The 23082-nt window shown below is 36.5% G+C and overlaps 1 protein-coding gene across 1 annotated transcript in view; it reads right to left on the reverse strand.

Moving 5' to 3' along the window:
- LOC129765521 (melatonin receptor type 1B-A-like) overlaps positions 1–20141 on the reverse strand; it is an 85411-nt gene extending 65270 nt beyond the window's left edge. The window contains exon 1 of the mRNA XM_055765921.1: positions 18788–20141. The gene's annotated coding sequence lies outside the window, so the exon portion shown is untranslated. The remainder of the gene's footprint in view (positions 1–18787) is intronic.
- Positions 20142–23082: the final 2941 nt, after the last annotated feature.

Here is a 23082-nt window from a genome sequence, read left to right on the forward strand (position 1 = left end):
TGACATATATTATTTTCTTCAATATAAAAAATTGTTATGGAGTACCGAAATAGAATGACGCAAAAATTCCATCAATCCATAATGAAATGGCTGAGCAATAAGCGTTTTTTTTTTCGACTTTCAACCGTCGTTGAGTGCTGACCGGTTTCACCAGCGCTCCAGTATATTTTTAAGTAACTTTTTTTTATTAGTAAACATTCTTACTTTTTTACGACGTGACCCGCGCGCTCCACTTTATTTATTTACATTTTTTTTATCGACGCGAGTGTAATGAAGTGCGGAATAGTGAATTGTGCGCTCAGCGACAATCGCTTTTTGTGGCGTTGCTATGGAACCTGCAACCGCCAATTTCACGCCGCCTGTGTGGGAGCGCAACGAAATCATGAAGAAATTTTGCGATCCTTCATGCTGCCACTATGTCAGGACTGCAAAGAAGAATTCATAACTAACCTTCGCATGAAGTCGCTTGTGAAGCCACTAAAATCAATCAACGAAAACATTGGCATGACACTCGAAGCCAACCATAAATTACTAAACAACTTCAAATCGCTCAGTGCAACACACGATGAAACCCTCTCGAACATAGAAGAAATGCTGCAAGATATAAAAAAGAGCGTCTCGCAAGTCTTCAGCAACACAAAAACCAGCACTGCGGAAATCAAAAATGCCATAACATCGCTATTAGAAATAGCCCCAACGGACAACAGCGCAGCAGTAGAATCAGCAGCGAAATTAGCGGCATCAGTCGCAGTTGCAGAAATGGAAATAAAACATTCAACAACAACAAACTCCATCGACCTTCTGCCCCAATTATTCGAGTCCCTAAAAACTGACTTGACAGACTCGCACATCACACTGGCGTGCGAAGTAAAAACACAAATGGAAGAAATGGCAAGTGCTTTGTCTTCCTCTAGTGTCTCCCACACTATCAAGCCAACTGTAAGCTTAGAAGAGGAACTATCTGAAAGCCGCGCATCCATCAAAACAGTTCATACGAAGGAAGACCACACTTCTCCAGGATGGCGCCGCTTTGACCATAAATGGCATTGGAAACCGGACTGGTCGGAATTTGATGCCAAACAACGAATTCGTAGGCTTCAAGAAAAAGCAGCCGACAAAGCAAAACTCAACAGAAAGCGAAGAAAGCAAACTGCACGCAACAACAGCCAGCACATTCGCAACAATGCGAATAACAAAAATCAACACAGACGCGCCGATAAATCGGATAAGAAACTGCTGGCCTCAGCAAAAGTGCAGTTTGCTGGCCCACCATCAAATACCGACCATCCAATTGCTGGCCTCTCGATCCCGAAATACATCAATTTCAGGAAGGGCGAAACAATCAACCCGTACCGAGCAGAAAATCAGCCGCATTGCAACAGCACCCAATCAACGTCAAACGCAAATTCCACTCCGCTAACACTTGTGGAATCGAATTCAGCACCTGGAGAAGGCTCTCCTCTTCTGGACCCAATGCGACCTCCTATAATAAGAATTACGGAGCAATCTGCTGCCGGCGACAGACGCTTTTTGAAGGCACGCCTACGGGACTCGAAAATAATGGACACAGTGAGGACGTATCTGTCCTTCCTCCACGACCAAACAACGGCTGTTTGTATTCGTGGAATTACAAGAACTAGTGCATCAGTAATGCTCGCAGCTGAAGGTCTACCAACAGACACAAACCTTTTGCGTGAAATTTTCCTGGAAGTACACGAAGAGCTGGGAGTTTCACGCATTGACGCCTTGGCAGACCTCACATCACACCGAGCATTCCTGTCCAGTGAACACACGCAACGGCTACAACATGCTAGGGAAGCATCTACAAAGTTCTACAGTCCGCTAAATTTTCAACGACGTTGACGCGCCCCTTAGAGGGAAATAGTAGTCGAAAAAATCAAAACAGTAAAGTAAGTAGAATTAGTTTTTCAAAAACTTCTCCGCTTTCTCAACAGAATGTGACTGAAATTTTGATATACTGTCAAAACTTCAATCGCATGAAAAGCCCAGCAAAAATGAAGGAAATTCATCAAAATCTTTTACCCGCTTCTTTCAATGTAATTCTTGCAACTGAAACTAGCTGGGACGAAAGCGTAAGAAGCGAAGAAGTTTTTGGAAATAATTTTAACGTATTCCGGCACGACCGCAACTTATCGTTATCTCAGAAGAAGTCTGGAGGAGGGGTCCTCATTGCCATTAATGCAAATTTCACTTCTGAGGAACTTATAACCGAAAAACATAAAGAATTTGAGCATGTATGGGCAAAATTATCTATAGCTGGCGAAGTACACATATTTGCTTCTGTGTATTTCCCACCCGAACATGCAAATAAAAAGTCGTATGAATTATTTTTTCAGACGGCAAATCGAATTGCAGAAACACTAGAACCAGAAGTGAAATTGCATATCTATGGCGACTTCAATCAAAATAAAGTAGACTTCATTCCCGATAATGATAATGAATGCATTCTACTCCCAGTCGTCGGGGAAAATGAAACCCTACAATATATATTTGACGAAATTGCACATCTCGGTCTTAACCAAATAAATCATGTAAAAAATTTCCAAAAATATTATCTAGACCTATTATTCACTAACATCACCGACGACTTTTGTGTGAATGAGTCCATGACTCCTCTTTGGAAAAATGAAAAATTTCACACAGCAATTGAATACTCAATCTTTATACATAATAGAAAATTGCCCATCGACTGGGAGTATGAAGAAGTACCGGAATATAACAAGACGAACTTTGAAGCAATCAAATGTAGCCTACAAGGCATAGAATGGCAAACTTTATTAAACAGCGAACGAGATGTCAACTTAACTGTACATATTCTTCACGAAATTCTGAATAACATAATATCAGAATTTGTGCCGAAGAAAAGAAGACGAAGAAATTCAACCAGCAAATATCCTATTTGGTTTAACGTTCAAATAAGAAATCTAAAGAATAAAAAACAAAAAGCACATAAAAAATCCAAATAGACAAAAGTCATCAAAATTTGCTTGAATATCAAAATATTTCCCAAGAATTACATTTTGCAATTAAAAGTGCACACGAAGAGTACAATAGAAAGGTCGAAACTGAAGTCAAATCATGCCCGAAGAAATTCTTTAATTACGTAAAGTCTAAGCTCAAAAGCAATAACTTCCCATCGCAGATGCATCTCGATGAGGATGTGAGGAATTCTTCGAACGAAATTTGTAATCTCTTTGCAAATTTCTTTCAGGAAGTATATACCACATTTTCCGAAGAAAATCGCGATCGGAACTACTTTTCATTTTTACCGGATTATCCATATGACATATCGGTGAACTATCTTTCACAACAGGAAATATGCCATGCACTAAAAAAATTAGACGGAACAAAAGGACCAGGACCTGACGGAATAGCACCTATATTCCTAAAGAACCTGGCTGAGGAACTCACCCTTCCCTTACATTGCATTTTCAATATGTCACTACAAACTGGAATATTCCCAGAAAAATGGAAACAATCTTTTTTGGTACCTATCTTTAAATCAGGCGCTAAATCTGACGTACGTAATTATCGTGGAATTGCCATTATCTCTTGCATTCCTAAACTATTCGAAGCAATAGTGAATGAAAAAGTCTTCCAACAAGTAAAGAATAGAATTACGTGTATGCAACATGGCTTCTTCAAAGGCCGTTCAACTGCAACTAATTTGTTGGCTTTTGTGACTTTTATTTTGAATGCAATGGAAAATGGCAAACACGTAGAAACTCTTTACACTGACTTCAGTAAAGCATTTGACCGCATCGACATTCCATTACTACTCTTCAAATTGCAGAAAATAGGAATGGAACAAAGACTCTTAAACTGGCTCAATTCTTATCTATCAAACCGTGAACAAATTGTTCATTTTCAAAATTCTCTTTCAAATCCAGTAAAAGTCACATCGGGAGTCCCACAAGGCTCTCATCTTGGTCCTCTTCTTTTCATTCTGTACGTTAATGACATCTCCTTCGTTCTCAAGCGTATCAATGTACTTGTGTATGCCGACGACATGAAGCTTTTCGCGGAAATTGGAAATGAAAACGACATCGAAGCATTTCGAAACGAAATACATGTATTCCATACTTGGTGTGATAAAAATCTACTAACACTGAATGTGAAAAAGTGCAACTCTATAACATTTAGCAGAAAAAAACATGTACCAAATATTGTAATATGTCTTGGAAATCAAAATGTAGAAAAATGTGAAATAGTTAGAGATTTAGGCGTCGTCCTGGACTGTAAACTCACATTCATAGAACACTACAACTCTGTAATAAATAAGGCAAATAGTGTGTTAAGTTTTGTCAAACGCTTCTCACATAACTTCCAGGACCCATACACAATAAAGCTTTTATATATTACATATGTAAGGCCTATTCTGGAATACTGTAACATCGTTTGGAACCCGTATATGGTCGTACATGAAGAACGCATTGAGTCAGTCCAGAAACAGTTTCTTCTATTTGCACCTCGTAAACTCAACTGGACCTCATTTCCACTTCCTTCATATGAAGCACGTTGCATGCTCATAAACATCCAAACACTAAAAGAACGCCGTGAATTTGCAATGCTTTCTTTTGTTAATGACCTAATTTCGCAACGAGTACAGTCAGCTGAATTACTAGAAAAACTAAATTTCTATGTACCTGGGCGTCAACTAAGAACGCGAAATTTGTTTCTAACCAAAACATCCAGAACAAATTATGCAAATAACGCCCCTATCAATCGCATGATGCGTATATACAATCAGCACTGCGAAATAATTGACACAACAATGAATAAAAAACAGCTAAAAAGAAACATGTACCGCAAAAATAATATTTAACCTAAGAAAACATTGTAACATTAGTGTATAAGTGTGTAGTCTACATTTGTTTGACGAAATGAATAAATAAAATAAATTGGACAATTTTCACGATGTGTGCGATTTTCGATTATCATTTTGTACCCCAATATGTTCCCGAAAGACGTAATCCTACGTCAAAAAAGTTGAACTTCGAAAAAATCGTTCAACTTGCCCTGGTGTACCTTACTCAAATTTTTTGTGCTGCTTACTAGAATTGGGCGATCTTGGATCGTTCTTGAGAAGATCGATATTCTCCATTTCGATTTCGGATTTTTTGGATCGATTCTTTGCACTTGAGAAAATCGAAAAAATCGTTTCTTTGTCTTTCGATTTTTCATCTTACCAAAACTTTTTTTTTGGTCTTCGTAATTTGTAGCGTGCCCGCTTCACCATACTACGATCATGAGCTCACAGCTATGGACCCTCTAAGGCTAAGGTATACTCTCACGCTAAAAAGGGCTACTGTGTAATATACAACAAAATTATCGTTATGTACACGAATAAATTCGGCTCTGTTACAGCTGAATTGCTAAATGCGCCTAATAAAACAAACAGATGGGATAGAAAAAACTTTATGTAAATTTCTTTTTCAGTGTACATCGATTCTAATCTCACTAAAGACCACCTGAAAAAGTTCTAAACAAAATGACAACATTTGGTTCGCTTCATTAAGCTTGCTGACAAAGTCAGTCGATTCTTCTACGATACACTTCAGTACAATTTCTGACAGGATTAGATATAGCAGTGGCTCATATGATCACTAAACTGAATGGTGACTCAGTTTCAGCTGAAAGGCTATTTTCTAGAATTGACGCTAAACCAAGAATCTGGTTCGACTAAATTTCCATGCGTATGACACGGTTGACTTTTATAAGATCCGTTGTCAGCTGAGCTCTGGCCAGATACCAGTTGTTGAATTTGTAATAATGCTTTTTCAACTGATTTATTTAATTAAATGGTTCCATGATGGCATAAGACGGATTGCCCTGGAAAATAATTTGTTTACTTTGAAGTTTTTTTGTAGACTTCGTGCTGGAAAATAGAAGAAAATTCTTCTGATGTTTGAATAAAAATATGAAATTTTTGTTCACTGTTTAAAGGAATACTTTGGTTGAACAGTAGACCACTATTAACGAAATAACTGTTAAATTTATCTGCAATAATTTGGTCTGACTGTTCTTCTGACCCTCCGAAAACTATGGAACGCGGTATACTATTTTTAGAATTTAATAACGTTTTTAATATTTTTCATAGTCCTTTGCTATTATTTTGATGTTCATCGATTTTCCTCTGTATATGTATAGTCACATCTAGTCTTTTTCAAGGCCTGTGAATATATGTTTCGCGCCAAGGTGTACATATTCCAATCATTTTCTAAATTAGTTCTTAAAAACTTTCTGTACTTTTTGTCTATTTTGCGTTTGAGTTGCAGCAGATCCAAAAAGTATCAGCTGTTCGAATTACTCAAATCAATATATTTTCCAATTACTAATTTATTCGTACACTCTTTCAAATTATTAGTTAGAATAGCTGCTTCATCATTCAGATGTCCAGTAGTTGCTTCAAAATCCAGGCTTGCCGACACAAGTTGAGACATAGCTTCTCGAGAATATTGTTTCCAGCATTTGATCTTTAATTTGTTTCTATCACAGTCCTTCTGTCCATTATCAATGTAAACAAAAATTGTCTCATGGTCGGTTAATTTAAATTTGGCCTCTGTCGAAGAATGAACAGTAGCAAAATTTGAAAAGATGTGATCAATTAGAGTTTTACTATGTTTAGAAGTTCTGGTAGCTTCAATAATCGTTTGTTTCAAGTTAAAATAATGCGATAATTGTTTCAACTGATTCGAATTTCGTACATTAAGCCAATCAATGTTAATATCTCCAGCAATTACATTTAATTTACTGCAATCAACGACATTTTCCCACCAGTTCTCCAAAATTTCAATAAAACGCTGGTCACTGGAACTAGGGGAATGGTATACAATTCCATAATTTCCCATCTGCATGCCTCTTTCAACTGAAACAGCCAAGAACCAATTATTTTCAACAGATTCGTTTAACCGGATGTTGAATTTAACTGATTCTTTTGCATAAATTGCAACACCTCCAGTGTATTTGGAGTGGGACAAGCAAAAAGCAACTTTATAACCCGGTATGTTGTACTGGTCAAATGAATCTTCATTAACTATGTGAGTTTCAGCAAGAAATACCATTTGAGGTCGCATGTTTTCTACAAATAATCGCATTTCTGCGTAATTTGTAAAAAGCCCAGCTATATTCAAAAAGATTATTGCTAACTTACTTTCACGTGTACTTTTCTAAATTGCTATTTATTTGTTTTTGTTTTTTAAAATTTTCTAGTATCATCACTTTTTTCATTAGACTCAACTTGTACAGATTGCGAAGTTGAAAATTTTAAGTGATTTTTGACATGCTGTAACTTCGTGGAAAATCAACGCCCTAACGGGCCCCAAAAACACTGTTTGAGGCTGCCTTGTAAACTCACTTTATTCCCTCTTCGGTTATGCAAAAATTGAAACAATATTTCTAGTGCAGCGGAAAAAGTTTTTTATATAAACTTACAAAGAAAAAATTAAAAATTTGAGGGTTAAAGGGGTGACAGCTCCAACTTTCACTTTTTTTTAGATATTCTTAGTACATTCTTTTATATTGGTGTATGTAGGTGTAATGGACAACAATATCGGAAAGGGAGAAAAAATAGTTTTTTTTTCATCCCATCTGTATGCGTATACTTTTCGCGAAGTTACAGCATGTCAAAAATCACTTAAAATTCTCTATTTCGCCCTCTGTTTTTCTAAATTTTTGTCGAGTGTGTACTCTTGCTTTACATAGACTAAATAATATCAGTTAACAAATGATTCGAGCGGCCCCATCCTTTGGAATCAATGTGAAGATCTCAAAATTATGTTCATCGAAACGTTGCAAGCGTTACATGATTTCAAAACTGTTATTGTTATAATCATAAACAAATCTGTAAATCTGCACCTATCTATACTTCTTTACAAAAATCTGTAGTCTAAACCGTATAGAATCTGTACCAAAAAAAGTGAAAAGATCTGAACCTTTCCAGATAAATACATGTGGCAAAGTCTTCAAATCCAATTCCTCAGCCATTTTTTACTGATTGAAACTGGAAAATACTGACCTTTTTTTTCTGATTAGCGGGAAATTGTAAAGCCGGTTGTATAAAATAGGATTTGATTTTTCAGTATTGATTAAATTCCTATTCCTATTAATTTACACAACTATGGTTTTTAAGGTCTACGAAGATACCCTCGGATGATTATGTGGCAGTTAACGCAAATATGAAATTTGATATGTGGTTTTCTCGAAACGATATTCTATAATAATTGGCGTGAATAGATGCGGAATCGTAATGAATTCTCAGAAACTTTCAGCAGCCAGCGATGAGCCTCTCGAAATAACTTTCAGGCTCATGCGCCTGTTTGGGTAAGTGGAATTGAGAAATAGTTTCCATAAAATATCATGCATTATATATTATAAATACGCTATCTTGAAACATCTCCGTACATGTCGATAATAACAGTCTAATTCAAACGAAATAATTGCAAAACCACAGTCATTTGAATTTCAAACATCACTCGAATATGATGCTTCAAGGATGCCTGCCTGTTCTTCTACGCGAAACAGTGTACGAGTATCGATCCATTTCGGCGGAGAGTGTGCACAGCATGAATGGGCTGCGCCCTCGAACTAGTGTCAAGTTCCAAGAAATCTGAAGGACATTATTCCTCCGTTACTTTTGGAACCGATCCAGCTGTAGCTGTAGATGGTGATGATCTCATCCCGCACTGTGCAACAAAGGAATGGTTGTTTTTCTGTAGAATGGCATAAAATTAATATATTGATGATGTTTAGTTTTGAATACATACTTATATTGTGTTCTTTTAAGGAAATGGAATATCGATAACAACATCGAATCAACATATTCAAGCAACGGATTCCCGATACAAATTTCGTAGTCAAATAATCATCATTCACAGAAATCCTACAACAGCAGTTATAATCGTTCCTCCGTTGCAGAAACATGCGCACCATAAATTCGAGCATAAACGTATGGTGAATTATGAATTATACATCATTAGGATAAATAGCGAGCCGACGAACCAACAATAAACCATAAGATACAACGTTTGGACGCAAATAACACCGGAAGGATTCTCATCACGGCTCACTTCGGCTACGGTACGACACGCAACTGGGTGGTGACCGGTTGCCTGGGTCGTATTCGAGCGAACGAAACTATGCAAATCACAAAAGCGAACAAACTACGAACCCTGTTCATTAATTTATATTTATGGCTGTTGCCTAAGGCGTGGGTTGTAATAAAATATATCCCTCACAACTTAAACGTTATAAAGGAAACACGCGTTGCTCACCTGTTCCCCGTCCGGAACACTTCCTGTGCCCGATGACGTGGCTCGTCGGATGGCGGCTTTGTTTCACCGATTAAATTAATTTGAGCTCGCTCGAACACATGGCTCTCCATTGGGGAGCTTTCGGTGACGTTGCATATAAAGTGTATATACGTCATCGCTTGCGACAAAATGAAGCAGTTTGGTGTTTTACTATGCTTGCGAACGCCCACCCGCGTTGGAACGGATAGCGACGCGCCAGACATTCTACTCCCACACCGAGAAAGTGGCGAGAAAGGAAATAGAAAGAGGGTGATTTGGGAAAAGGAACAAAAAAAGCTTCCATATTGCTGTGTGCAGTCAACAAACCCCCGCCATAGTAAACAGGACCACCCCCGCTGTGAACGGCTCAGAGGTAATGGGATGGCTTAGTGGGAGATTGATTCTCGTTCGATTTTTTCGCCGATGAGGTTTGTCTTCGGTTACAACATATGAAATTCAGACCTATCCTGGTGTCAGCAATCGACAAGACGAGTGTGGGACACTGTGCATAAATTGTTGGCTAATGCGAGTCAGCAGCTCACCAGCGTTGGAGCGTTGGAGCTTGTAATCACGTCAAATATATTTTCACATTATTTTGGCCCTCGTGATCAAGTGGTTATCGTCTTACACACCGTCACACCGGGAGCTTCGGGTTCGATTTCCGTCACTCACGACTAGAGGATGTTCAGTAAACGAAGGTTCCTCTCACTTGTACTGGTACATACGTATCCTGAAAATTGCTGCTCAGAATACAATCAAGGCATCTTATGTCGAAAAGAAATCACAATTAAGTACTGACGTGAGCAGCACTACGTTGAGGCGAAGAAGTTTCTCTTGAAACGTCAGTGTTTATAGAGTTGAAGAAAAACATTTATTCCGAAGACGAGACAGGCCACAAAAGCGTAGTTTTTGATATCATTGCACACTTCAAGTGGGTTTTTGATGATATAATAACCAAAATATAGGAATAAACAGTTTGAATTCCGATTCCGACTTCCTTGTATTGGGTTGGAGGAAAAGTTCGAAGCGTTTTTACCGAAGACTTTCATTTAAAAAACAACACAATAATTATATCAATAAGTTAATCAATGATATATTCGCTGTTGCTGTTTATAACCTTTTCCCATCTTTCGATCAATTTGCCGATGCAATTCCGGCAAAAATGGCCTGGTCTTGTGTCAAAGAAGTTTGTTGAGCAAATTTTCAAGGACCTCATTGTTATCGAAGGTAACGCCGTTCATATGGCGTTGACAGGGAGCGGAAAAGATGGTAATCGGCCGGTGCAAGGTCCGGAGAATATGGCGGTTGCTAAAGGACCTCTCATCAGGGTTTCCATAGTAAAATCTGTATTTTTGGTCTCAAAAAATCTTTTTATCTTAGTTTTCTCTCGGAAAATCTGTATTGAATCTCAATTCAATTTTGATGAATAATGTTAGTTTTAGTATCATTGATTGGCATAGTTATCATGAATTTGATGATTTGGTGGTATCCATGTAGAAATTCGCATTCACTGTGCTTTTGTACACCCAAAATTAATTTTTAGCACATATTTTGACATCCTGATTTATAACATTGAATGAGCTTAAAAATAACAAAAAATAATGTGCTATCCTGCCATACTGGTACAGCATTTGTGTAATATATATGCCATAGCAATACAGTGATAGACATTCGTTTAGCCGCACTTGAAAAGAAACCTGAAACACTTACAAAACAACTAGGAATGTTCTTTTTATCGGGATACTTATTTGCTGTAGTGATAGTATATTTGAGTCACTTTTATTGCAAGGATGTGCGTTACAATCACACACACAAGGCGGCATCGGTGGATATAAACATTCAAACGTCGTTTTTTTCCCGAGACATACGTTTAGCCGCAGGGTTTCCGCATAATCACCAAGCCTTTATCTGTGGTTTTTGAAAGAATACTTGGGAATGATCAAATTACAATATAAATATTAGATGTGCAACGTAAGAAGTTGGTCAGATTAGTGATCTACGTAGAATTTAAAGCGAATAGTGAAGGTATTCTATTGACGGAAGAGGGGCGGAAAATAATAAAGATATTCAGTGAACAAAAGTTATCTAATCGCTCGATCGTTACAAAAATTGGTCTATCTGAGAAAGTGGTACGGAATTTCTTTAAATAGTGCTAGAAATATGGGATATAACGACCAACAAATGGGAACACCAAAGTTACTTTGCGTCTTAATGGTCGAATAAGACACGAAGCAACCAGGAAACGATGTCCTGCTCTTACATTAAGGCAGAATCGGTTGTTCCAGTAACGAAGAGGCATATTACGCGCCACCCATAAGCAGAACCATCTCATTTTCGCCCGACAATGGAATGGAAACTAGAATGGAGAAATGTTGTATTTTCCGGCGAAAAAAGTTCAATTTGGATGGTCCAGACTGTTACAGTTGCTATTGGTACAATTTAAGTCAACGGCATGTCGTGAGATCGAAGCGAAACTTTGGGGGCGGAATTTTGACAGTGTGGGGAGCCGTTTCCTATCACAGCAAGCTTCCCATTTGTTTCATTTTCACCCGAATGAACTCGGAAAAGTATCTTCAATTACTGGAGGACGTTTTGATTGGCCATATTGAGAATAACGCTACCGAGGATGTCGTTTTTTCAGCAGGATTATGCATAGATCCAGATTTCCAAGCAATCGAAGGCATGGTTTGCCGAGAAGGACTTTCCGCTTCTTGAATGACCTGCTGGCAGTCGATTGCAATCCCATAGATAACCTATGGAGAATCTTGGCCGAGATGGTCTATGCAAACGGATGACAATTTGACAACATTTCCAGTCTCAAGGCAGTAATTCAGGAATGTTGGGCTATAATCAATATGGCAACACTTCAAAAGCTGTCTGACTCGATGTCAAATCGAGTTTCAAAAGTGATCGGAAATGGAGGTGGACATACTAAATATTAGCTACCGATTGGACTCGAAATTTGCCGCACAAATTTTCTTTTATTGAAATATTAGGATGCGGCTAAACGAATGTCCACCCTGAATATACATATTTGAATTACTTAGAAAACAAAAAGTTAATTTATACTTTGTTTTAGAATGAATTCGATGAAAATAAACAATAATAGTCTTTTATGGACAAAACTGTACAAAGAATTGACTTATTTTTACAAATATTCTGGAAAAATAGGGTGTGGCTAAACGAATGTCTACCACTGTATAAGAGCAATATCAGAGAGCGAAACAAGAGACATATTGCAAATAAGCACGCACCACCGACCGAAAAGAATATAGATTCACGTTTATGCTTTTCTTTTTACACTTAGAAGACATTTTCCATGCATTCTTACAAGATACAACTTCATTTCATAATGTGGTGTAATATTCGTGCAACAGCACCAGTGGTTATGTGAATAGCGTAAAATAGCCTTACATTCCAGCCGACCTTAGTTCGATCCCTGTCCTGCTTGGCATTATTTGGACTTTTTTTCAAGCTGACGCTCAGGCTTAAAGATAGGTCTATTCCCATACATACAAACAAATTCTTGAAAAAAATGCCTTCAGCACACGAAAGATTTTTTTTCTGCCGAAGATGATATTTTTTCTGCCAGCGCTAGTTTGGGTATAGGAAAAAAGATTAACAGTGTTGTTTATTGATTGTAAAGCTAACCGATGACACAAGCTTTTGCACCTTTTCGCCTTAGGTTGAACATGAGATACTGCGTTGCATATGGATGCCAAAATGTCTCTCATTCATGCTGAATCAAATGCTACATGAATAAATTTGGTGAGATGGGAAAAATATTATTGAGATCAAGCCATAACTAAAATTGGATCGTTATTCTGGAAAATCTGTAAATCTGTATGAAAATCTAATAAATCAGCAATCTGTAACTGCATATTCTTGGTTTCAAAAAGTCGGAAAAATCTGTATAAACACAGATTATTCTGTAGATATGGTAACCCTGCCTCCCATTCGAGTTCTTCGGGTGCGACTATGACGCCTTGTATAACATGGGGCCTGGCATTGTCGTGAAGGAGTACGGTAGCTCAACGTAAACAAATGCACCCTGGTAAACGTATAAACTTCCATTACAACATAGTAATTCTCGTCTTGACGATCATAGTGCGCTGACTTGCAACATGCTTTGACAATCAAAACACTCTGACAAACTATTTAGCATCAAAGACTGAAGGATTTTGTTCTGTTGCACGTCGTTTCGTGGTAATGTGGCAATGATCGTCATAGTAGCCCAAATATATGCAGTGACAGTAACAAATTGCAGCTCTGGTATTAAGTCGCTTTAAGGTGAAGGTGGAAGCTAGCCACAAATGGTTGCCACAATGGCGCTCCCTCACCCCTCGCCCGAAAATCAATAATTTTGCGAAACAGTGTGAAGAAAATGATCGTTTTCGCACACTTCCCATCAAGTAATATCAACCAAACTCTAATCGATTGTTCACAAGATATTAAATTGGGGGTCTCCGTAGCCACATTGGTTGCGCGTTCGCTTAGTAAGCGATCGATCGTGAGTTCAAAAACTCAGGGCCCTCATTGACCATCTTTGTGTTGTTACAGAATAGCTACGTCCACGCAACAATCATCAGCGATGGAGATCGATCCACGGTCGAAATAAGATCGATTCATCCATACAACTGCTCTGCTCTGCAAGACACATCGGGCTGCTGTTCTATAAATAACTCAATAATGATCAATCAACTGTCTCCGTTGTCCGGTGGTCCAACTGGATAATGGAAGAACAGAAAGAATACTCTTACGCCTAAATGGCTACTGTGTGAATGTACCATATGTAATGGTAAAAGAAAGAATACTGGCGAACGGCAACTGTGTAATGTGCTAATTATAGATATGATAACCATGTGACATGTACACGATTAAAATTCGGCTCTGTCACAGCTGAAATGCTAATGAGCCTTAAATAAATAAATGGGATAAAAAAAGATATTAAATTTTCATCTGCTGTCGCACTGTATAGTGAAAAACGTCGGAAAACTCGAGCTAATGCTCTGAAAGTGAAAATTTTCGTTTTCGATTTTCGGCAATAGTTTTGTTTGGATTGGTGAAAGCATCGTTATTTTTTCGACACTGATGCCAGACAACATCATCGAAACAGCTATAAAAACCACTCAATAAAATGTTATTCCTGAGGCAGAGAAGGGTTAAGGCTCTCCAACGTGAATATGTGAAAACAATACGATCAATGAAGGAAAATATTAATTATCAACATCGAGTTACTATGCGGAAGAACCAACCAAAATTAATACCAAAAGAGCCCCATTTTGCATGTGTTATAAATTTGAATTTTACTTCATATGCAAATACACCTTCTATATATATTTATATTTGCAATTGTTCATCGGAACATATCGTTCATACATTTTACTTTAGTATTGAATTATTATTTTTTCAAATGTATTCAAAAACTCGTTTCAATGAAGCGCCACACAATCTGATAAGAGAATTGATCTATTTACGTGTTCTTTGCTCTTTTCTCACAAACACTATTACCCCATTTTTACACGTGGTTTTACCTATACTACTACATAGTCTTGCCACCTTCACCTTAAGCCACCAGCGTTAGGCTTCGTGTGTGTTGCTTGTTTTCGTTGCTCGAAACTTTTGATTTGTTCGTATTCTGGACGTATAAATAGTGTACCTTCGCTGCTTTTAGTTGCCATTTGTATTTGTTTCTTTTGCATCGGCCCCGTTAATGCTACTAGCTTTGTAAACGGTTTTGACCGATAATTCGAGAAACTGTCATTCTAGCAATGTCTCATTTTTATCGATGCATCTGTGTGTTAAGCCGGCGCTACACAATTCGTCCAACGATTGACTAGAATGTTGGACTCAAACATTTGATTCAATGAATCGACAAATGTTGTGACGAATGTGCTGCTACATGGTGATGTGAATGTTCGATCCAATGCATTCGGTCCAAACTATCTACGAGTATCGAATGTTTCTTTTGTTTTTATTTACCATCAAAAACGTTTGGAATTTGGATCATGATGCGAGTATTGAAATTGCTGCCCAGGGCTCGGCATAGCCATAGTCAATTGAGGATAGTCAGCCGACTATCTGACTGACTGTATCTGTATTTAGTTGGAAATGACTTTTGGCTTCTTCAGTTTCCATTTCCAGTCGGGCGTTTAGTCGCTTTCCCCCTCTACGACTTGGCTATCAATTGCATTTTGAAGTGTTCCGAATTCGTTCCTCTCTCTCTCCCCCATGTGTCACATATGCATGCATCGATGGTCGAGTGCAACGTGGTTTGACATATACTACAGGCGAGCTAGATTTTTTAGTGTCGTACACAAAAATTACTCACACGTATAAAATAGGGTGCAGTGTGTGTGCGCCATTTTGCATGCTATTTACTAATATTAAAGCGAGGACCTTTATAGCATACCTGATAACTGTCTAAGTTCGTTGGATTGAGTTCACGATGGGTACACAATAAACCGTCTATTAATGGGGTAACTACTTTTTTGCACCAGAAATCATGTTTTCGTTCCTCTTTATATGGACGTAAAAATAATATTGCGTACGCGAGTAATAGTTTCGTTCCTAGGGGGGTAGAAATGCGGATTGAAGTCGGTTGAATGAAGAGGCAGATTTATATTCATTAGTTGCATCAATTAGAATAACCACTGACTGGACTAGTTCATCAGCCATCCTCGCTAGTCAACGCTAGTCAATTCATTCTCTAGTCAATTCACTTTCTGTTGACGGCGACTGCCGAAGCAGTTCTTGTCGAAGCGAAGCTACTGAAAGTGGAGTCGGTCTACATTTTTCACCTTTGAAGATTTCGGGCCCTGCTCAAATATACACATTATTGATGAAATGGATAGTAGTTTGGCCGGATACCGGATACCGGATATCAAACAAGCTTCGAAATCATATTGTCGAATATCCGGCAACTGGATGTTCGGATCATTATTTGCGAAAACGAAGCTGAGAGAAAGCATATGTGCATGAAGGTAATGAAATTACCTTACATTTTATGGAGAAATGAACATATTTTTACATAAAAAAAATGAACGATGATTAACTTTTCTATTAAGGATAAATATCCTTTAAGGATTCTCTATTACAATGATTTTCGTGGATATATTGAAACAATTTTAATACTGGTTGAGTGAGAGTAAATACTGCAAATTCTAATAAGCAAAGAACATCAATCATTTATTTTCATTCAAAAAACTTAGAACTGTCTTCAGGGATAACAATCTGAGAGATGGCACGACTTCTTTACTACAAATCAAAATTTTCATAAGGAGTTAAACAATCACTAATTCAACGACACAACATTGGAGCAGTGGGATAGGCTCCTGAAACCGTTTGAAAAAATAACAAAAATTACAAGTTCTGGCCTTTCGTGTATACCCGATGTATTTTCGCACGATGCTGCCTAGAACACAGAACTTACCTCGCATGAGAGCATCCTCAAACGCTTGATGGGGAAGTCATTTGAACTACTATGGAAAATATTCAAATTACCCAATTGCAATCGTTTTGGAATCGAGGTTTATGTCAGACTATTTTGAAGTTCTTGAAATGGAAACAACCCGACAGAAAATCTTATATCGGATAATTACCGGATATCCGTGTCATCTCTAATACACATCATACAAGATAATGTTGTTCCTCAAACATAATATCGTTATTATTTCTTAAATTTGTCAAATATTCAGTGCCCCCGTGGCCGAGTGGCCGAGCGTCACACCTAACATGCCGGGGGTTCAGGTTCGTTTCCCGTTCTGGTCGGGGGAATTTTACGTCAAAGAAATTTCCTCCGATATGCATTGTGGTTAAGCATATCCTACGTTGAGACGGTGAAGTTCCTCTAGGAACGTTAGGGTCATTTATGAAGAAGAGGAAGAAGAAGACATTGTAAAATTTTCTGGTTGAAATCAAATGATCTAGCACTGTTTTGAAAAGCTTCGAAATATTTGTGCATAAGAAATTAATTCGGGACTTTCACTATGAAAAGGCCTAAAAAGTCAATTTACAACGATCATACATATTGATAAATAAGTTTCGTACGACTTTGTATCAGGAGAATGTAATTTGATATAAGCATTACACACGTGTGGATCGGAGAGCTAATCTGACATTCCTCATTTCGAACCACGAAAAAATTGACAGGGATCCCAATAAGGGGAACTTCGATATAACGTACCCTCGTTATAACGTATATTTTACCTCGATATAACAACACATTTTCAAGATCCAAAGGAATAATTTTTGGAATATTTTTTTTCCTGAAAGAACAATAAACTACCAATATTATTTTGATACTAAATCTTGTTTTGTACCTTTAACCAATCCCGAAATACAACTGTTTTGTCAAACAGTAACACAATAAACTAATATAAACTACGTTTCTGAGTTCTTTATCATGCTTCGACATAAGCTATAATTCGATACAACGTGCAATTTTGAAAGAAAAATGTACGTTACATCGAAGTTAGCCTGTATATTTTTTACGGAAAATTTTCATAATGATATAAAGGAAAAAATACAACAATCAGAAGAACTCAGGATAATTTCTAAAAAATCAGAGAAATCCAGAAAAATCAGGAAGGTTGGCACTTCTTGTTGTTATGATAAGGATATTATTTTAATTAAATACGTTACTTAAAAACATTGAATATGAACTGAATTTGAACTAAATAATTCTTACTGTTTCTGAAAGAGAAAATCGCTATCGTCAGCTTCATGTGACTATTTTTTGTTTACTTAATTGAAAAGGATGACCCGGGGAAGGATATTTCATTCTGATGATGATGTTACATCATATTACACGATGCCTCTATCTTTGAGTGACATTTACAAATGTTGTGTTTCGTGTTTTTTTTTGACATAATGTTAGTTTCCTTTGTCGGATCAATAACTTTTTAACTCGATTGTGCAAACTAAAATTCGCAGCATGATATGGAACAAACAAATTCAAATGGACGTAGTGTTGTTCGGTACACTCACATTGCCTTTTATGAATATCAATGCGATCCAATCTTCTGTGAATGTAGCTCAATAAATTACATTCTCGATGGTACCATTTGAAATAATTGTATTTCGGTTTCAACAAAAAAAATTGCAACGCACATTTATTCCCTCTGAGTATCCTCGTTCGAGCGAGCGTAAATGACGGTCGCAATAGGGTCTATTAGGCCTCACCTATGTTTTGTGTCTCACTTGGTAACGTATCCATCGGAATAATTTCCCCCTATTCATCCCGTTTTATTTTGCCTATAATCAGCGGTTACCATCTGACCGAGGGATGATATACATCAAATGACAGGCTGAAGTTTGAAACAATATGTTATGAATTATGGTATGTCATGCAAACGCTAACTCCGTGGCCTGGGGATTGTTGTTCAAGCCACTGGCGAAGAGTAATGAACGAAATGAATGAGGAGAAGCAATGATCACCTGGGAATAGAATACTGTAAATTAATTGCTAGACTTACATTCGTTTGTTGCTCGACAGATTCAATACACTTCGCTGCAATGGAAATGTCGGCGTTTATGTAGACGTTTCCAAAATAGGGCCTGGACGGTGCATATTATAACCCGATTCTGTATTCACCCAAATTTAGTCGAACGATTAGTTTCAGCATATTCAGAAACACAGATTCACTTCACCAATCAAACTGTGAGCATATGTAATTTTTCCTTCTGGAACCGTGAGGAGTGTGACCGAGGGACGAACCGTATGCAGAAGAAACACTTGTTAGCACAATTTTGATTATTCTTCTTCACTCCACCACTTGCAGAACTGCCTTCCGGTTCTGTCTCGACGGACTTGGCCGGTCGTGCAAAACGAATACACAGCGGACGAAATGAAATTATCACTAAACTAATAATAGCTTCCTAATCGAGATTTCTGCGTTTGCTGTCTGACCAGGCGATGAAAACCATTCTCACACATCCTGACGCTGGGGGGGGCACGGTTCGTTTTGAACTCAGACTGGGAAAGACTCGCGTGAGCTGTGGGTTTCCACCGGAAGGGCAGCTCTGAGAAAGAGAGATGGAGAGAGATTTATATTGAGCGAGTTATTGCGTTCGGAGCTGGGGGGAGCGTATCCTTTTAATATGCTCGAACAGCCGGATTCACGGTGGGTTTGTTTCCATAGAGACTGGCAATCGAACATAACGCTTCTTTAATTATTCATCGAATTGATGAATCGATGCTTGACACTGATCCGAAGTCATTCGAACTGTCCTTTTTATTAATGAATCATATCGATGGAGACGCAATGTGTCTCATAGTTGATAGTCCCATAAATATTGTAGAGTCTAGTCACGGAACAATCCTCATCACATATACAGTAACACAAATAACACACATGGACAATAACCATTTATCATTGTTTGAATTTGTTCATTTCACATCCACTAGAGCTTTATTGGATATTAAATTGGTCTGCGGGATTCTTCACGAAATTACTTCCAAAACATCATGTTTCAGATTCCTTCATTGTTTTGTCCCCACCGTGCACCATTTCCGTACATCACGCATACTTCTTCAGGTGTGTGTGTTCGTCCTACTGCTGACGGCTTGCATGCAGCCCAAATTTCACTGGAATAACCCTGCCTGATGTGTGGGTGGTTAGCGTACGCAGACGGTTCATGTCAAATGACTCGCAATTATAGTTGGACGCATCCTTTACTGTCCGCAATGTTTACTGCTCGATAATTATTTCTACTCCACTTCACGGTGCCAGTATTCACGGTATCGTCACTGAATTACAGATGCACAGAGTAAAATGGAGCGCGATGAAAGTGCGCCTCATCCGGCGAAACATGACCGTGCAGGTCAAACGAAGAGGACAAACTGGATGTTTGAGTATTATCAGAGGCCAACAGTTGATGACATCGGTGAGATAGAAAGCGTAATGTCTACAGAGAGCAGACGGTCAAAGCTTTCCTCCTTCAGATGGCATATGGCTTGGCGTGCTTCGATTGTGTAAGCGACATGAACGGAAAGCTCACCAACAGTTACAAAGGACATGAGAAGCGAAAAGCTGTGCTTGGATTCGGAAAAGCTTCCTTGTGTTCCGTTATTGGTCGATGATGAAATCAGAATAGTTACGAATTTCAAACATTTATTACGACATTTCAGTAGTACAGTACATTTAATTTTTTTGCAGCTATCTTATTGTTTTATTTTATTCACTCATCTACTTTTTTATTTACTTAATCATTTAGTGTACCGATTTGTTTCAAATTCCGAGCACTCAAGTTTTGTTGGCCATTAAACAGAATCTCATTACACAAAACGGTACTGTTTCGCAAAATTAAACTGATTTTCTGAATACAATAAAGCCTTTTTTCAATTGAGTACAATAAAATTGATTTATAAATACATATAAATACATAACTCAAACTATGCTTAGTTACATTTGGCTCTAATTCCGAACACCAATTCCGATTTTGTCACTGATTATTACGGCCACTTTTGTCTTAAATTCCGAACAGCAAAAATGTGATTTAAAAAAAAAATCATTACTAATAACGATTAAAAAAAACACTTACACCCCTTGCATTCTAAGGCTCCAAAGGCCTTTTAAAGTTAACCGATGGTCTTACATTATCAAACATTAATACTATTTTTTTAAAAAAAACAAAGAAAAAAATGTTGTTCGAAAAACTTTTTCCATGTTAATGTGCCCATCTTCTGATGTATGGGTGACATGTTGGAAATTTTGAGGGCTATTTATATCCATTTTTTTCAGAATAAACAAACATATTTTCAAGAAAAATAAATTAAAATTTTCAAAATATTTTTTTTTCATTGAAATTCCAAAAATTTGTTTGATATTTTTCAATGAAAACCTAAATAATTTCTTAAATTTAATTCTCTGACCAACTTTTTGTAGACCTTATTGTTTTTAAATTAAGATTTTCGTTGTTTTGAAGTTGAAAAAAATGTATAAATTATCGCAATTTTCATGCTCTACTAACTTTTCTCTATTTAGAAACGTGTCAAGAACATGTCAAACGTGTGAATTTACATACAAAAATGTTACGAGCAAAACATTAATTTTTTTTCAGGAGTCTCCATACAAAAATGACTTATATTCCAAAAACTGTAAAAGGTAGAAAGTTGATGTCTTCGACAAAAGTTCCTATTTTAATAAGATCTAAAACTTTGTCGAATACACTATATCGCTATCTTGACCTTACACAAAATTAGGATTAGTTGTACTATTTTTAAGGAAAACATGAAAAAGTTGTTGTGAGAAAAAAAATTTCCCTGTAAAAGTGCCCATCTTCCGATGTATGGACGACTTGTTGGAAATTGTAAATTGTAAGGGTTATTCATATATATATATATATATATATATATATATATATATATATATATATATATATATATATATATATATATATATATATATATATATATATTTATTTTGGAATTTCAAAAAATGCGTTTTTGAAAAAATTAAACTGATTTTCTGAATACAATAAAGCCTTTTTTCAATTGAGTACAATAAAATTGATTTATAAATACATATAAATACATAACTCAAACTATGTTTAATTATATTTGTCTCTAATTCCGAACACCAATTCCGATTTTGTCACTGATTGATATTACGGCCACTTTTGTCTTAAATTCCGAACAGCAAAAATGTGATTTAAAAAAAAATCATTACTAATAAAGATTAAAAAAAAACACTTACACCCCTTGCATTCTAAGGCTCCAAAGGCCTTTTAAAGTTAACCGATGGTCTTACGTTATCAAACATTAATACTATTTTTTTTTAAAAACAAAGAAAAAAATGTTGTTCGAAAAACTTTTTCCATGTAAATGTGCCCATCTTCTGATGTATGGGTGACTTTTTGGAAATTTTGAGGGCTATTTATATCTATTTTTTTCAGAATAAAAAACATATTTTCAAGAAAAATTAAATAAAATTTTCAAAATATTTTGTTTTCATTGAATTTTTTTCCAAAAATTTGTTTGATATTTTTCAATGAAAACCTAAATAATTTCTTAAATTTAATTCTCTGACCAACTTTTTGTAGACCTTATTGTTTTGAAATTAAGATTTTTGTTGTTTTGAAGTTGAAAAAAATGTATAAATTATCGCAATTTTCATGCTCTACTAACTTTTCTCTATTTAGAAACGTGTCAAGAACATGTCAAACGTGTGAATTTACATACAAAAATGTTACGAGCAAAACATTAATTTTTTTTCAGGAGTCTCCATACAAAAATGACTTATATTCCAAAAACTGTAAAAGGTAGAAAGTTGATGTCTTCGACAAAAGTTCCTATTTTAATAAGATCTTAAACTTTGTCGAATACACTATATCGCTATCTTGACCTTACACAAAATTAGGATTAGTTGTACTATTTTTAAGGAAAACATGAAAAAGTTGTTTTTAGAAAAAAAATTTCCCTGTAAAAGTGCCCATCTTCCGATGTATGGACGACTTGTTGGAAATTGTAAATTGTAAGGGCTATTCATATATATATATATATATATATATATATATATATATATATATATATATATATATATATATATATATATATATATATTCATATATATATATATATATATATATATATATATATATATATATATATATATATATATATTTGGGAATTTAAAAAAATGCGTTTTTGAAAAAAATTAATGTTAATGTTAACTTTTTTTCAGCGAAATTTTTTTCTATAAATTTCTGGTATTATTTTGTGAAAATTTAAACAATTTCCTACATTTCATCTTTTGACAAGAATTTTGTA

The sequence above is a fragment of the Toxorhynchites rutilus genome, chromosome 2 (assembly GCF_029784135.1).
Source record: "Toxorhynchites rutilus septentrionalis strain SRP chromosome 2, ASM2978413v1, whole genome shotgun sequence".
Classification (NCBI taxonomy): domain Eukaryota; kingdom Metazoa; phylum Arthropoda; class Insecta; order Diptera; family Culicidae; genus Toxorhynchites; species Toxorhynchites rutilus.